The sequence below is a fragment of the Lepisma saccharinum genome, chromosome 22 (genome assembly GCF_977018435.1).
Source record: "Lepisma saccharinum chromosome 22, izLepSacc3.1, whole genome shotgun sequence".
NCBI lineage: Eukaryota > Metazoa > Arthropoda > Insecta > Zygentoma > Lepismatidae > Lepisma > Lepisma saccharinum.
This window is the reverse complement of record NC_139250.1, coordinates 10,982,179-11,000,819: the sequence shown is the minus strand read 5'-3', so window position 1 is coordinate 11,000,819 and position 18,641 is coordinate 10,982,179. Positions and strand designations below refer to the sequence as shown.

General features: G+C 38.4%; 1 protein-coding gene and 3 non-coding genes across 7 annotated transcripts in view; 2 read left to right on the top strand and 2 right to left on the bottom strand.

Moving 5' to 3' along the window:
• Positions 1 to 18,641, bottom strand: part of axo (axotactin) — a 223,120-nt gene that overhangs the window by 149,539 nt on the left and 54,940 nt on the right. For all 4 annotated transcript variants that reach the window (XM_083143941.1, XM_083143944.1, XM_083143942.1 and 1 more), the window contains exon 2: positions 9,400 to 9,512. The gene's annotated coding sequence lies outside the window, so the exon portion shown is untranslated. The remainder of the gene's footprint in view (positions 1 to 9,399; positions 9,513 to 18,641) is intronic.
• TRNAG-CCC (transfer RNA glycine (anticodon CCC)) lies at positions 14,140 to 14,210 on the top strand. Its single transcript has one exon. It is a non-coding gene; the product is annotated as a tRNA-Gly (tRNA).
• On the bottom strand, positions 14,583 to 14,653 carry TRNAG-CCC (transfer RNA glycine (anticodon CCC)). The gene has a single exon. It is a non-coding gene; the product is annotated as a tRNA-Gly (tRNA).
• TRNAG-CCC (transfer RNA glycine (anticodon CCC)) lies at positions 17,680 to 17,750 on the top strand. Its single transcript has one exon. It is a non-coding gene; the product is annotated as a tRNA-Gly (tRNA).

Here is an 18,641-nt window from a genome sequence, read left to right as displayed (position 1 = left end):
GAATAATAAGGATAATATGCATTTAATTCTCCTCAAAAAGGAAGTGAATCGCTGTGCGATATTACCACGATAAAATATAATATTAAACTATTTTCAACAAGTGGAATAATTCATCATGATTCTTATAATATTCTCAAGAGTTGTGAGGAGGGGGGAAGGGGTAACGAATGCTTCAGCCTAGGTCGTCATGTACTGTACATTTCATCAGGCACTGGTCTGGTCTGGCTCGAACGTTAAAATCGAGCGCGGTAAGTAATCTCTTTGACCACGCATGCCGATGTGAACTGCTGTTGTTATGCCGAGACGTGAAATTACCATTACAAGCGTAACGATCCCTTAGGCACACCTTGAATAAGAAGCCAACGATAACAGTTCAACTCCCCTACAAGCCCTTTCACAAATAAAATCTTGTTTTTCTCCTCCTAGGCTATTGTGTGAACAGACGCCAATTGATTTCTTTTGTTTGTGTTGTGTTATATAAGGCTATCAGATGTAACTTTCTAATCCCTGTCCATCAAATATAGCAGTACCGATGGCTAGAAACCGTAAGGGATAGGCGGTGAGAGCCACTACAACAACAATCTAATCCCTGATTTCGAACTTGCCATCTAACTTCCCGGGTTTGAGTCCGACATGGGTGTTCTTTATGAGTAAATTTCAGAAAATTATCGTTCTCCCTTAACGTGGATATTAACGAAAGTGGGGCTGAAGCCCCCTCTGAAATTTTGAGAAAAAAAATTAGCCGACCTCTGTGACGGACTGGTTATCACTGCGCAATAGGACGCAGGGGGTTTCGGGTTCGAATCCCGGCTCGGGCATGAGCGTTCCTTCATCAATTTCATCATATCATCAGTCATCCTCATCGTCGCGATTAGCCAAAAGTTGCAGAAAAGCGACGATAAAAAACAGAAATCAAATAAAAATTTTCAAATGAAGCTAGTAAATAACTCAGGAAGAACCAAATTTATAAAAAAACTACTCCCCCATCTTAAAATTAATGTTTCACTTCGGGCCTTTTGGAGGCAGCAACGTAACAAAATCATTAATTTTTACTGCTTCAAAGTTCAACATATTCAATAACCGGATAATATTTAGAAATTCAGCAATCCCATAGCCACCGAGACAGATTTTTTAAGGATTCACTTTTAGAGTTATTTACAAGAACAAGTTATGTTTATGTCAACAAGCATAGCACAATCGATTGTCATGTTGCCTCGTCTTATATGTTGTTCTGCGAATCTCCATGTTATTGCAACTTCAGCCAATAAAGATAGTGATATTTATCATACGGAACAATATTAAACAATTTTCTGAAAGAGTACAATTGCTTACACACACGTATAAATGCAAACACAAATGATCAAAATGAGCTTCCTCAAAATCTCTGTTGTGAATTTGAAAATAACTTCATTATCAGCAGTTGACATTCAAACTATTAATTACAACTAATACATTAATTATAAGCCTTATTTTCCCATCTAATTAAGTATGAAGGTCCCATAAATTTTATATTCTGTCACACACTAAATTTATATGGTGTCGTGCTGCCATCTATGAAGAGAAAGTTCCTGTTCGTGAATATCTGGAACCTTCCCGCTCCGTCTCGTTAGAAATGGCTACAGACAGTTCCAGTTCGTTCAATATTTCACTACGTTTTCCTTTTCAGTGTAAATTAAAATGATAATACTATTTATATGTCATATATAAATGTACTTTTATAATAGTACATATTATATCATTCATAGTCCTCCGTGGCCGTGCTTTGAACGGTGGTTGCGGGACGGCATAAATATTTGGGCCTGTGTATTGGGCCGGTGGCAATCCACCATCGTGAGGAAATTGGGGAGCTTTTTTTTTTAAAAAAAAAAAAGTCAGAATATATGATGGGGATATTTACACTTGGCAGAGGTAAATTGCTGTAATTTTATGTTTCCCAAAGTAATAGCGATCGCACGTTTTAAAAGAACATCCTTCAGACACGTAGACATAGATAACTGAAATACGCTAAACTCATTTTATTAATCATAAATGCAAACCACGAATCTTTGAATACAACCTATATTATTGTTTACTAACTTTCTTGTTTAAAGCCGTACTAAAGGCAATTTTGTGGTAATTTTTCGATAACAGATGGCAGCACCGTTTGTCATGGTAACAGAGGATCATGTTGCCAGATCTCAGCGTAATCTAGGTAGACACATACATGTTGGTCGATTAGGGTACTCGATGTGAGATGACGCCATATTGGATAGAGGTGAGTTAGTGGATTAAAAAGAAATAGTAGTAAATCAGGGAAATTGATAATCATGAGATTTTAGTTATATGTTCTTAGAGAAATAAGCAATATATCATTAGTGGAAGGTAATAAGTGTAGTTAATTCAAACACGAAACGGGCCAAGTGAGAACAGTAATTGAAATAATTGAAAACATTTTGTTAATTCGTTTGAAGCAAATGCTGCGTTGACTGTACACTTAATTTTGTATGGCTTTAGAACCCCCTTAATGACTTCAAAATTTGTAGGATGCAAATATTACAAACCATGGGCACAAGAAGAAAATATAGCCGACCTTGTTGCCGGAGTTGTTAGCACAGCCAGGGGTCCCGAGTTCAAATCTTGACCTGGGCATGGGTGTCATTTCATCATATCACTCATCCTCATCTTCGCAATTAGTCAAAAAGTGGAAGAAAAGCGCAGTAAAATAAACCCAATCAATTAATAAGAAAATATCGAAGGGTAAAACCACAAACCTAGGAAGTCAAAATATCTAGCTACGGTGCTGCATTGAGTAATTAATTGTATGAAGAGAATGTGTTGGATCCAAAATGTGTGCATGCAACCAGAAGCGTCTCCTGAACGCATGCGTCAATTGTGAGAAAAAGGACAGCTTGCTCTGCGACGACATTCATGAGCATTTCTACATTCTAATTTCTTCATATAGGAGAAGTATTTATTTTACACGAGAGCGCTCAACTAAGATTCTATTACATTTCTTGGATCTGAAGTGAAATAAAGTAATAATTCTTTTCCCACAATTGACGCATGCGTCACTTCAGATCCAAGAAATGTAATAGAATCTTAGTTGAGCGCTCTCGTGTAAAATAAATACTTCTCCTATATGAAGAAATTAGAATGTAGAAATGCTCATTAATGTCGTCGCAGAGCAAGCTGTCCTTTTCCCCACAATTGACGCATGCGTTCAGGAGACGCCTCTGCATGCAACAAATAGTTGAAAAAGAAACATAAGTACTTTACTAATCTTGTGCGATGAGTTTCGAATCAATCGAAAAACTCTTTATGTTTTCCTTGACTGTGAAGAACATCAAATCAAAGCGAGATAAAGTGCGTGATAAATTGTTTATCTGACTTGTATTCAAGCAGTGTAAGAACCACACAAAGGCAGGAAGTCTCGTCTGCATTAAAAAAAAAACAAGAAAACAAGTAGAGGGAAATAAGGACCCAACTTTTAAGACTGGCTTATCAGCTTCTCTTGTTCGTGCCTGTACACTGTTAGATGTCACAGTGAAACAGAATATGGAAATTACAAATGTAAGTAATTTTAAAAAAAACATAAGTAGTGGTAGTAGCAATAGTAATGTAATAATAATAATAATAATAACAAAAATAAAATAATAATAATAATAATAATAATAATAACAAAAAAAGTGTGTGATTCTGCCCCCTCCCCCCACACACACACTGAGAGAAAAAAAAACCTGCGCCCTCGCCTTGAACCCGAACGAATTAAATTATTTGGTGATGTTACTGCAGGGGACGAAACCCAGGACCGTAGGGACGGATGGGCTAAGGGGGCTGAAGCCTAGGGCGTCATTCAAGGATCTTATTCTTAAATACATGGTGATTCAAAAGTCTCTTGACATTTTAATCAAAAAGCATTTTATTGACAAAATTGACTGCTGAAAATCACTCCAGAATAGAAGACGAGCTCAGTACATTTCAATGTGGCCCACCTTTCTTGCATAGACCGGAACACATGCTCCAAAATATTTGCAGCTGTTTGCTGCTGCTATTCGCTGTGTCAGTTGCTCTATGGTGTTGATCTTTACTTGGTACACCCTATACTTAATAAAACCCCAGACTAAAAAGTATAGGGGAGTCAGGTCTGGAGAGCGAGCCGCCCAAAGTCTTGGTGAGCCACTGCCGATCCACCTATAGGTGTCAGCGAGGTAGCCACGAACGATTCTGGCGAAATGGGGTGGTGCATCATCTTGCTGGAAAACAGCAATGTATTTTATCCCAACCTGAAAACCATTAATTAGCGATATAAGGAAAATGTCAAGAAACTTTTGAATCGCCCTGTATGCTACACTATTTTTAATCAGACGAATTATGAATCTTCAAATATAACCTATATTACTTTTCAAGAGTTTCCCTTAGTTTCCTCATCTTATACACGGCTTTACAGCACACAGGACGGTCAAAGCGTCAAGACAACAATTGGCACACCTCTTATCGCGTAGAACAACGCAGCGTATGACCTTCCAGGAACTACAGTTTAACACTTGCACGGGAACTGCGTGTAACTGGGTAAACATAATGAGGCGATAATAGTCGCTCTTATCTTGAATCCGCACCAAACTGGCCAGTCCGTTCCTTGGTCCACGTTTCCCTGAAGTGAGTCACGGTCATTCTGGATTAATACACGGAACTACAACGAGGAATGACTTGTCCGTGTTCGTAGACAGAACAAAACAGAGAGGGAATGCAGAGAAAGAAAGACAGACAACAGAAACAGAAAAAGGAAGAAACAGAGGAAGGAAGGAAGGGAATAAGAAACAGGCGAAGAGAGAAAAAGATAGAGAAATAAAGGAAGAACGTAAGAGATAAACAAAGGAAGATAGAGATACAGTCCCATGAAGAAAGGAAGTGATAGAGAAACAAAGGAAAAATGAAAGAGACAGAGCAATAGGGGAAGGAAGTAGGAGAGAGAAAAACAGAGGAAGAAAAAAAAACAGTGGAAGGAAGAAAGAGATAGATAGGAAAGGAAGGAGAAAAGCAGAGGAAGGAGGTAAGAGATAGAAAGACAGAGGAGGAAATATAGTGATAAACAAAGAAAGGAAGAATGAAAGAGACAGGGAAGAGAAGAAAGAAAGAAAGTGATAGGGAAACACAGGAAGGAGATATATATACAGGGCTCGAAAAATCACGGTCGCCAGGTCGCCATGGCGACTAAAAATTTCAACCTGGCGACTGTGATCTCTTGCTGTAATATTGCCATTATTCAAGTTTGCATGTACGAAATTCTGAAAACTCCCAAGTTAAAATTGCAGTACAGCGTAAGTTAGCAAATGATTTTTTTATCAACGTTGTGAACATTCCATAGAATAAATAACAATTTCTTACTCTTTGTCCCCCAACCCCCCCCCCCCTCATTTCCCGCTTTCTCACATGATTTAACGATGTTTTGAATACAGTGATGCTCAGCTTCTTATAGATTGATTGATTTGCTTTTTTTTTGCCACTTTTGACTTATTTGTGAAGATGGGGATGAGTGATGATATGATGAATGAACACTCACAAACATCAATGCTCAGGCTGGGATTCAAACCTGGGATCCCTGGCATCGTAGCGCGATGTGCTAACCACTCTGCCGCCAGGGCCGGTTCACCTTCTTATAGTATGCACAATTGCTAGTAGGTGGTTTCCTGTCGCCTGATTTTCAGAGCTGGCGCCTAGCTCTGAAGAAGATTTTTCGACCACTGGATATATATAGATTGATTGATTTGCTTTATTTTACTTCGCTTTTTGTGCCACTTTTGGCTAATTTGCGAAGATAGGGATGAGTGATGACATGATGAACTTGATGAATGGACACTCACAAACATCCATGCCCGGGCCGGGATTCGAACCCGGGACCCCTAGAGATATATAGAAACAGAGGAAGGAGGAGAGAGATAGAAACAGAGGAAGGAGGAGAGATATAGAAACAGAGGAAGGAGGAGAGATATAGAAACAGAGGAAGAAGTAGAGATATAGAAACAGAGGAAGGAGGAGAGATATAGAAACAGAGGAAGAAGGAGAGATATAGAAACAGAGAAAGGAGGAGATATAGAAACAGAGGAAGGAGGAGAGATATAGAAACAGAGGAAGGAGGAGAGATGTAGAAACAGAGGAAGAAGTAGAGATATAGAAACAGAGGAAGGAGGAGAGATATAGAAACAGAGGAAGAAGTAGAGATATAGAAACAGAGGAAGGAGGAGAGATATAGAAACAGAGGAAGAAGGAGAGATATAGAAACAGAGAAAGGAGGAGATATAGAAACAGAGGAAGGAGGAGAGATATAGAAACAGAGGAAGGAGGAGAGATGTAGAAACAGAGGAAGAAGTAGAGATATAGAAACAGAGGAAGGAGGAGATATATAGAAACAGAGGAAGAAGTAGAGATATAGAAACAGAGGAAGGAGGAGATATAGAAACAGAGGAAGAAGGAGAGATATAGAAACAGAGAAAGGAGGAGATATAGAAACAGAGGAAGGAGGAGAGATATAGAAACAGAGGAAGGAGGAGAGATGTAGAAACAGAGGAAGAAGTAGAGATATAGAAACAGAGGAAGGAGGAGAGATATAGAAACAGAGGAAGAAGTAGAGATATAGAAACAGAGGAAGGAGGAGAGATATAGAAACAGAGGAAGAAGGAGAGATATAGAAACAGAGAAAGGAGGAGAGATATAGAAACAGAGGAAGAAGTAGAGATATAGAAACAGAGGAAGGAGGAGAGATATAGAAACAGAGGAAGAAGGAGAGATATAGAAACAGAGGAAGGAGGAGAGATATAGAAACAGAGGAAGAAGTAGAGATATAGAAACAGGGGAAGGAGGAGAGATATAGAAACAGAGGATGAAATAAAGAGAGAAAGGAAAGGAGGAAACAACAGAAGAAAGAAAGAGGGGACGAAGGGGAGAACAAGAAATATAGAATGGCGAAGATTGGAAAACGGGAAGAAAAATAGAAAGAGAGTGTGAGAAGCTACGACCGAAATAGACTCCACTTGCAAATACAATACTTAGTTCACCCTTGAGCTCCCCCGAATAAAATCCCCTGGTGACGCCACCGTGCATGACACCTCCTCCATGATAGGTGTGAAGGTTTTAACTTGTAAGTAATGTATACGCTACATTGTCTATGCTTCCGCGGTTGAGCACTGCCGCTACTTCCCCATTTTGTCATCGTCGTGTCCTTCACATAATGCAGGCACCCACCATTGTCACGTCATTTGACCAACCAAGGTTAGCTCGCATCACAACAGATGTATCCTAACCGCCTAGTGAGGTAAGTTTGTTTGGCATGTTAGCAAGCTTCTTCCTGCATTACCGCAAAGTGACGATAAGTTAGCGATAATTTCCAACAGCCGAGAAGGAAAGTGAAAAATTACATTCGAACGTCGACGTTAAGAACAGTAAAACGTTCTTTTCTTACACACCAACCCATTTTACAAACCCATTCAATCCCTACAATCAACAAAGACGATCCTTAAAACAAGTGAGTAACGGCATACATTTAATCGCACTGTCCATGTCCAACTTTATTTGAGTAAAACATCCGGAGTAACAATTTGTTAGACATTATTAGGTCATGCCTACCTTCCTACGACATAAATTGGGAAATCATATCTGAAGATAAACCCCAACAAAAAGTGAAAGTACTATCTGTGTACTGGCTATGATAACGTCACAACTGAAACTGAAATTTGTACACGTACATATCTTGAACTCTTAAATTTATAGGGTGTCTACACAGCTCTGACGTTGAGCTGTAGATCCTATCAAGAATTAACCATGATTCCAAACTTCCTGTGAGACGTTGACTAGAGCCACCTACCGGATAGTTTCAAACTACTATTACGGAAACCCGTCAACCAATCGGTTTAACCTCACAGGTATTTCAGCAAGTAAACTAAACTTTCATCTTTAATGATTTAATACAATGTAAAAATAAAAATAAATATTTAATAGCACTTTGTTATATCTGTGACCCCGCATTATTTTCTGCGTGCAAAAAATCACACATAACACTTCGGATTTCACTTTAAAGTGTATGTCCAGATCTGACTAGCTTATCTGATGTTATGATAAAGATTTAACAGTTCGACATTTGCGACGTATTCATTCGTATCAAAGATAGATTGATACTAGTCTGAACCAGGTGAGTAGAACATAAATTATTCGATGTACTGGAATTTGAAATACAAGAAATTAAAAAAAAAAAAAACTTATGTCGCCTTTATGAAATAGCTGGAGCTGGACATTCAACTTGAAAGAGGTTGACATTTGCTTTACAAACATGTTAAACTAAATAATGTCAGTTAAATACCAAAAAAAATAAAAAAATATTGGCACCCAACCTAATGAAGTTTGTTGTCACACACTTCCTTTATGAAGGGTACTTATCGTTAAATCTCTGAACTGTTCGTTATCGCAAAGTTTGCTTTGCAACTCTTCACAGGAGAAGACAATAACCAACCAGGAAGCACGTTATTCCAAGTGGGTGATGTCAAATTCGGTAAGCGTCGCCACCCAGCTTGAAAAACACGAAGGTCGGAAACGAATCTTCTTTTTGGAACGCGCCAGTTAGATAATCCGTGTCGTGAGAATGCAAATATTCTCAATGTTACTGCTCGCAAAACAATTTCACCGACGTTCGGCGGTAATATTCATGAACTCTGTGAAGAAATTCACAGCTCCTAAAGACTTTACTAACCGTTGTATTACGTAATACACAGGGAAGGGAGTACGTTTCTTTGCATGCATGGCATCGAGTCTTAAAAGCAATGTATAGAACTTAAGATACAGTTCGCAATGGTCTTGGCACTTGTTATGAAAATGAGGCCAGATAATACGTGCTTTTACATGTGCGTTCCCTTATTTTTTCCCCTCTAGAATCGTGAATAGGAATCGGTTAGTGCCGCGTGAATGTGAGAATAAGAGCGACAAATGAATACGGAATTGTCATGTAGCGGCAACTGACGCCATGATGGTGGAAGAGAAGAATTGCTTTTACGTCAGAGTAACAACAGATGAGCAGTGAGATTGAATTAGGTTATTTCACGTCGCTTTTCTGCCACTTTTGGCTAATCGCGACGATGAGGATGAGTGACGATATGATGAAATTGATGAGGGAAACACACAAGGAACATCCACGGCCAGGCCTGGATCTTTTAAATACAGGAAGTCCTCTAAGTGACTTCCTCTGCCATTTGCTCTCGTATTTCTTTTTTACTCATTTGTTTTTTTATCCAGACAGATAAACAAACATCCATGTCTTGGTCGGGATTCGAAACCGGCGTGCTGAGGTCGGCTCTATGATAAAGTAAATGTAAAAGTAACTGAGTTAATTACTTGTAAAAATTAATTTTGCAAAGTTGGGATAAAAAGGCAACTTACCTTTCCTGAGAAAGCTCAGAATGGAAGCGAATATAGGAAACCCCGGTTGCAGTATTTTTGGCACCTGTCCGTCATCAAGGCTTATTCGTTCCTTGTCATGTGTGGGAGGTTTTCTGAAAGATAAAAAAGTGTTACAACTATGCATGCGTAACAAAACATTACTTCTAAATATCATATAACATCTTACAGAAGTATTTGTATTTCTCTTACGTCGCTTTTCGGCCTCTTTAGGCTAATCACGACTAGTGTTGCCCACGAGACGAGACTTTGGCCTGTCTCCTCTCGTGGAAATGCTGTCTCGTCTCGAAAATATTATATTGTCTCGGGGCACATGGTCAATCTCGTCTCGTCTCGAATTTTTAAAAGCCTGTCCCGTCTCGCCCCGTGGAGAACACTAATCACGACGGTTAGGATGAGCAATTACATGAAGCTGATGAATGGACACTCGCATGCCGTGTTTCGAAGCCGGATCCTTCCGTGACGAGCTCGTGAATCAGATGGGCATTAGTCGACTAATATTAGTCGATTATTAAAACCATCGAAAAAACATCGACTAATGAAAATTAGTCGAACGACTAATATTAGTCGAATTAGTCGAACGACTAGTTTCAGTCGAACCATCCTTTGACTACATTTCGGACTGATTCAGTCGAAACCGAACACGACTCATTCAGATTCCAAACGAACCATCGACTACTGAAGTAGTGGCAAAAGCTCAGTAAAAAAAATACAAATGGTGCAAAATGCGTGCTTCCGATACATTTTTCAAGCAAAAAGATCCGATCACATTCTTCCATTCTTAAATAATAATCAGGTTCTTACCATGGCAAACAGAAGGAAGTTGCACTATCTCTGTTTCATACACCGCATACTGACAGAAGGTAAACCGCAGTACCTGTTTGAGAAGATGCATTCCCGTAGGGAAATCCATCAGTATGCTACCCGTAAGCGGAACAACTTCGATTTACCCCATCACTCTACCACGGCCTACAAATCATCCTTCTCCTTTTCGGCTCCCAAAGCATGGAATGCATTGCCTGCAAATATCGCTAGTGTAAACAACCCATTATATTTCAAAGGTAAAATAAAAGATCTGCTGTTAATGGAACAATGGCAGAGTCGGGGCACATACTGAAGGTATCAAGTCACTCACTATAAGGAATTGTATTATTGTATTATTATTACTATTGTCTTTTGTATTTCTAGTTACACTTTTTTTCTGTATCCAACTAATTCCTATGTATTTTTTTTCTTCATTTTTTTTTTTTTTTTTTTTTTTTTTACGTTTAGCTTACTGCTCCATAAGTTTGTATCATCTCATATGTATTATCATATTGACAAGGGTTAGGTGGCAGAGCAGCCCTTGGCTGAACCTCGCCCGCTGAATAAAGAAAATTTATTATTATTATTATTATTATTATTATTAAGAGGGCGCAGGAGGGCATTTCTTGGAAAGGTCGGCAACTGGAAATTTCCAGCACACGGTACCGCGCCACGCCACAGGAAAGGAAGGTGTGATGGGGCTGATGGCTGTGATCATTTATATCGCTATTTTCGTTTGCTGTACTTTCTCAAGGGATATGCATTCAGACTTCGAGAGTTTCTTGGAACTTACAGGCAAATGACAATCCCTATGTATCGTGGTTGGTGAAAGAAATACATCACAATATTTAAAGCGCAAAGCTCTCGGTTCTGGCCTTCGGATTATGTAGAGATTATATGTTAATGGCATTGTACTGTAATCAAAATTATTCTTAAACTTAAAAAGAAACGGCCAAATATAAGAACATAGTATAAAATCCATTAATTAAAAATAAACAACTATTTATGTTAGTGGGATTAAATACTAAAATTTACGCTGTGCAGTACGATCTTACACTTGCTCAGTCGCTATATTATGTTGATTTTCACTATCCTTTTGTATGAGGTAGAAATTTGGTAGCAAGCTTCGGTGGCTGAGTCTATTCACATTCTCGCCACTGACGGCTCCGATTCGAATCCTGGCGTGCACGCGGGTGCCCCTTTGTAAGTTTCCACTCCTCAACTTTCTCTAATCTCCATTCACTCTCATCGCCCCGGTTAGTCTAATTATGCAGGAAAGCGGCGTAAAATGAGGAAAATAATAACGAAAGATAGAGGATATATCACTGAAGAAACTTATATGACAAATAATTCTTAGGTATGTATTTACCACTGTGTACTAAGAGCCCAATCGAGATGTGTATTGGTCTTTCAAATTGTTCCCTTATCGACGTTTTACTCCACAAAATAAGCACGTATACATTATGATGTGGCTTGTAACCCTTGCTTTCGTACCGGGAAGTAATAGCACCTCAAAAAGGATGCGTTGAAGTCCCTGTTATTTGAATTTGTATTTTTATTATTTAGCATCGCTTTTCTGACACTTTTGGATAATCAAAAGGATGAGGATGAACGATGATTATGAAATTGGTGAATGGACACTCACAAGGAACACCCGATGTCCAGCGACGGACTTAAAAACTTGGCAATTGGCGCATTCCCTCCCTTCGAACTATGGAATGTTTTAATGTGAAGCTATGAAGCTATAAAAAACTACGAAAGATTTTGCAAGAAATTTTATTTTGTCCTTCCATAAATGAATGGGTTGTTTGCGGAGAGAGGCAGGCTCCAGGACTCTGCAGTCTGCAATATTTAGTAATCTTAGTTTTATCACTTTTGATGCAAGTTTACCAGAAGTCCAGATTTAGTTGGGACAGTATATCTACTCTTTTTAATGCCTCTCTCGAGTTTCATCAAACTGCAGCCACAATAAAAAAAAAACATTTTTCTTGGTTCATTATAAGAATCATTGCTAATACATGTCATTTAATTAAAAAATATATATTATTTTCTATACATAAAATTATCATGGTTGGTTAGTGATATTGGTAAACAGTGACGGCGATTGGGCGCCAAAACGGTGGGGGGGAGTTTACTTTTTCTTGGCGTTGAAGGCTTAGCATTAAGAGAACATATCGTTTTTAATCGCATGATCATCGCACCCTGTTTTTTCAGTCCAAAAATTGATTTATATCACATTGGTGGGTCAGATAACGAAACCAATTATGGCAGCACATGATCATTGGACACAGAGGATCAAATTTTTTTGAGTCCGTATTTCGCAACACTAGTAAATTTTCTCAGGTGAAAACATTGTTAATTTACGGAATACAGTAATTTTAGAATACAGTAATTTTATATTTCTAAAAATCGATGGTAAACAGTAAGCACCAAGTGTGTATGGCGTGTGTAAGCGACTGTTTTCCTAACTCTTTGGGTGTCTGTCGGCGAGTTGAATTTCTTCCGATACTTTGAATCAGCAATTCTATAATTATACATCTAGCTGCAATAGCACCATAACGTTGGCGGCCACATCTGATACTTAAACAGAATTTTGCATCTTCTCTTTGTCCTACATTTTCCGATTTTCCTCTGCCCCCACCCCCGCACCCACTTAAAAATCCTGTGTATGGGTGCCATGTCTAGTCCAGGATTTGAAGCCAGGACCTTTAGTGGCGACATCGTGAGTCCACAACTCGACGTGCCAGGCCTTCGAGATGGCTTTCATGCGTTAACTATCAGAATTTATATATCGTTCATAATATATTATAGCATAGTTTGTATCTTTGAACTTTAGATTCAGTCCCATTTAACCTGCCTCAGAATAACGTAGCCTTGAGAAATTTCAAAATCATAAAAAAAAGTAAATATTTCGACTTACATTAGTCTCAACAAAAAGTCAAATTAAAAGTTCGACTAATATTAGTCAAGCGGCTAATTCGACTAATATCAGTCGTTCGACTAATTCGTCTAATATTAGTCGAAAAAGTAGTCCACTAATTTTTTCGACTAATTAGTCGATATTTTGTTTCGACTAACGACTAATTAGTCGATGGTGGAAATTAGTCGATGGTGCCCATCACAATCACCCACTCGACGCACTCGGCCACCGACACTGTTTTACTTTTGGTAACAATGATTGCCTATGAACATATGGGCTTTCTTATATATAGGGTGTCTCAAAAGTCACCATTTCTGCGACATTTTTCATTTTTTATGCGTTTGATACCCGGTGGAGGCATATAGTGGTTCCGATCCAAGTCTAAATTGTAGGTCCAGTTCCGATTAGCTTATCTGTGAATAAAGTGACTTTAAACTAAAACTCAAACAAGCATTAAAAATATGCACAAAATGAAAGAAAATAATTAAAAACAGTTGTGTTCAATATCGACTCATCTGGTGGCTAGACACGCAGTCTCCACAAGGATAAAATAATAATAATAATTTAAAATGTAATTGATTTATTTTGTTTGTTATAGTTATTATTATATAACAATAATTATAGCCATGATAATAATTATTGTTATTATTTCCACTGACACCCTACAAGAATTTCTGGTGACGCCGATAGATCCACGGGGCATATTCCCAACAAGTCATACCTCAGGGTTGTTAAAGGACCAGGAATTTTAAATAAATTCAATTCCGGTCCAGGAGAAAAAATCAGCAGAAAAAAATCAGCAAGCGCAAATGGGTTCTAGACCGTAAAGAAATTTTTTATCTGTAAAGTATTTAAATTCGGTCCAGGAACCTTTTTCGGCTTCATTTCAATTCGGTTCAATGAAACAATACGCAACTTGTACCGAATTTAAATTGCACGAGAAAAAAAATGTTCTAGTCCTGTTGCGGAACCATTTGAATGTATTGGTTCCAGCACGAGCACCGCTGGTGTAGTGGTATCATGCAAGATTCCCATTCTTGCGACCCGGGTTCGATTCCCGGGCGGTGCAGAATATTTTTTTTTTTATTTAAATTTAAGGACACTTTCTCAATTATGAAGGCTTTAAATTTTATATATCACGTCCATTTTATTTCCCTTGGTACATATTCGTGTAGAAGATGATGCTCCTCCACGCACATTGCTACATATTCACGATCTCGGCCATTTGAGGGTGATGCTATCAGCTAAATGCTCTTCTGGCAGTTTTTAGCCTCCAGTGTTGCCCTCTGGCACTGTATCTATCTATTAAGAGGCTGGGTGAATTCCAGACAAACTCCTACAGACTGTATGTATGCGAGTGTGTGCGTATGCATGTATATAACATGAATATATGAAACCTAACGTCTTCGTGACAGAAAAACATTTTCATAGGAAAAAATAATGCACCGCCCGGGAATCGAACCCGGGTCGCAAGAATGGGAATCTTGCATGATACCACTACACCAGCGGTGCTCATGCTATATTCAATGACTTGGGAATAATCGTGATGTACCTCTATCCCTGACGAGTTCTCCGACACGAGTTTATCATCAACTTCCTCCCATACATTATCTTTCATGTTTTCAACGCAGGTTCTGATCCGTTTGCCGAAATATGGCGGCGGAGCGTGATTTCGCGCAATGAATTGTGGGGAAAGTTGCTCGCTGAATCCATTGGGGGGTTCGGTTCATAATTACATTTTGAAGGTTCATGAATTGCTCTTGCAGTTGGCACTTTCCCAACAACCAAACTTAAACAAAAGTTTGCCAAAGTTACCAATATGTAGCTACATAGAGAAAGTTATCCTGTACAGATTTTAAACAATGGCTCGTGAAGATTAATATTTATTAGTCTAGATATTATTGATGTTATTACCTTTTCATTACACAATCACAAATGTAACTGGTTATTTATAATTGTCAGGAAAGAAAACTCATTTAAATTAGACGATAAAGAAAGAAAGGTTACCTAATTAGTGCTACCAGAGTCCCCTTGCACACATTTAATCAACTTGATTAGATATAGATTATAAATTAACAACAACATGGCAACATTTCGTTCTTACGTGTTTCTTCTAATATTAACGCTTTCCAACGCATTTCATTTCTTTCTGTATTGAGTCAGCTGTGTTCGATTGAGTCTCGTGACATGAAACGTGCTCAATTTCACTTTACGGCACGTTAGTTTACAATTGCGAAAAACAGGAAATGTATAATTGATAACCTGAATAATATTATAATCACACACATGACATGAAATGCAACCACCGATTCGTTTTCATTTTGTTCTGTAATCCTCGAGAATATTGAATTCCCAAACTCCACGTCATCACAGTTGAAGCTATAAGAACCGAATGATTCGAAATCCGTTGACAACAGATTAACAGCTGTTCTCAATACAAAGAATGACAGCCGTGCCCCGAGAGTGTAACAAAATAGGAATCCCTCTATTGTCATCGTCGTGAATAGCCAAAAGTGGCAGAAAATTGACTTAAAATAACTCAAATACAAGTATAAAGAATGTTATTCCATATTTACATACATGGCATTGTATCGAGAATCCACAAGACATAAAGGTTGATTGATTGATTTGCTTTATTTTACTTCTCTTCTTGTGCCACTTTTGGCTAATTTGCGAAGATGGGGATGAGTGATGGTATGATGAAATTGATGAATGGACACTCACAAAAATCCATCCCCAGGCTGGGATCGAACCCGGGACCCCTGGCGTCGTAGTGCGATGTGCTAACCACTCCGCAAGACATAAAGGAAAAGCAACTGTGTGTGTACAATCAGATCCAACTTTGCATAATTTACTCACGATTACATACACACGTCCCATATACAAGCGCCATAATTATGATCCCACCGAGTTTATAGGTTGCGCCAACATATAATTTAGAAAAATGCCCGCCTTTTTTCTTGCCTGAGCCAAGAAATGTTTGGATCCACTGTATATCTTGAAAGATCGAGAGAGCAAGTATAAAATTACAGGTATCCATACGCCTAATTATAGCCTTCCTAACAACATAACGATAAAATACGTATAACCGGTCAAGAATATGTATTGTGAATGTACGTTGCTTAGGTGTGCCATTGCTAAAAGGCACTAAAGCCTGGGTCAACACATGATTCAATAGACCTAACTTTTCAATGGATGTAGTTGGACAACATGTAAGTCCGTATCCATCCTGTATTCCCTCAAAGAAAGAAAAGGGAAAAGTATTCCTGAAAACTGATTGCTAAGTACAGAATGCACTTACAAACCTAGATAATATACTTCTTGGATCGAACTCGTAAAGCTGATAGGGTCCTCATCACCAATGCTTTAAATCATGAGGACCATTATCATTTGCCATTCAATGTATCTGTAGGGCTCGGAAGTTGAGGAAAAATCCTTTTCTTTCCTAGTGTCCGAAGACGAGGCCCAACATAATATATGTCCATTTTGGGTCATTGTAGGCCAGAAAAAGGTGGGTTTTATTTGTCCTTTTTTGCCTTTTTCGGCGTTTTTTGGCTTATTGGTGCTTTTTTTTGCCTTTTTAGGTCTTAACGACTTTTTTTTGCAACTTCACCTTCTTTCGACTACGTTTTTACTGCCCATTCTCAATTCGATTCATCATCAGTTCACCACCTCTTAAACATCCTTTCTGTAGTAAAGAAATAAATAAATATATTTGAACCATCCCTGAAACGAGAGAAAAACATTTTTGGACTGAAAGAAGATGCATTTCATTCATATAGTTTTTTCGCACTGTGTGTTTCATACCACCAGAATTTTTAATTTTTTTTTATTCATAAAATATGTAATTAAAACTGGTTATTAATTAATTTGGATCACATTTATACGTCCTTTTCTCCGTTTTCAGATCATTTTTTGATATTCTTAGGTCTTTTTATAGGTCTTTTTTGGCAATTTATAGGTCTTCAACTTCCGAGCCGTAGTCATAAGTCTGCCTATCACTCTATCATATTTTGTTCTGGCATTTCCCTTCCTTCTCTACCCACTTTCTACCTCTCCTTTCCACACCCTTCTTGACTGCATCTATCCACTTCTTTCTTGGTCCTTTGTATTTAGTCTTCACCTCATCTTCCCACATCCTTTTTGACTGCATCTATCTTCTTCCTTCTTAGTCTTCATCTCTTCTTTCCATAATCTTCTTTACTGCATCTTTCCACATCCTTCTTGACTCCATCTAGTCATTTCTTTCTTTGTCCTTTGTATTTACTCTTAAACTTGTCTTTCCACAACCTGCTTGACTGTATACCTCTAATTCTTTCTTGGTTTTCCCCTGGTCACATACTCACACAAGCTTAAAAGTATATTAGTGTGAAATAGAATTCCAATTTCTGCTGGAAATAATTCATGAAAAGGCAATACATCCAAAAAAAAATGTCCAAATCGTATAATTTTACTAATTTGAAGCCATTGCTCATTTAGGATGTAAATTATAAGTTTGACGGTGTACCAAGTCACCACTAACACAGCTCTGTGTACCAGCACCGCTGGTGTAGTGGTATCATGCAAGATTCCCATTCTTGCGACCCGGGTTCGATTCCCGGGCGGTGCAGTCCCTTTTTTTCCGCCAAACATTGAAGCGTGATGTTTCGATATGTTTTTGATTAATTTATTAGTTTCATTTTAATTCGCCTTTCTCCCACTTTTGCCAAATCAGGAAAATAAGAATTAAAGATCATGAGATGAAATTGGTGAAAGAAATAAACATAGACGGACAGAACACAACACGAGTCCCATAGAGGTTCAGACGCCAGAGCCTCGCCAGTCTGCAAAATGCAGTCCAGGGTGTACTACGTGGGAGAGAAGTTGACATTAGAAAGAGTCAGCCCTTACACACATCGATATACTTTCACAACCAACAGGTTTCCGCTTATGAGCAATATTTCAGTGTGATAGTAAGTATGTAAATTCAGATTGTACAGGGTGAGCCAAAAGTCCCTTTACCCCGTAGGCAGGAGCGTATATTCTAGGCTAGCTAGGCTATCTGCGAAGCCTGAAGTCTAGAGAATAAAATACAGAAGAAAAATCCATCAGAAATTGTAAATAATATTATTCATATCAGTGAGATGATGATGCTGATTCTGGAGTTGGCAACCTGATTTCTTATGAGTTGGTAACCTGATTTCTTATGAGTTGGCAACCTGATGTCTTATGAGTTGGCAACCTGATTTCTTATGAGTTGGCAACCAGATTTCTTATGAGTTGGCAACCTAATTTCTTAGGAGTTGGTAACCTGATTTCCTATGAGTTGGCAACCTGATTTCTTATGAGTTGGCAACCTGATTTCTTATGAGTTGGCAACCTGATTTCTTATGAGTTGGCAACCTAATTTCTTAGGAGTTGGTAACCTAATTTCTTAGGAGTTGGTAACCTAATTTCTTATGAGTTGGCAACCTGATTTCTTATGAGTTGGTAACCTAATTTCTTAGGAGTTGGTAAATTT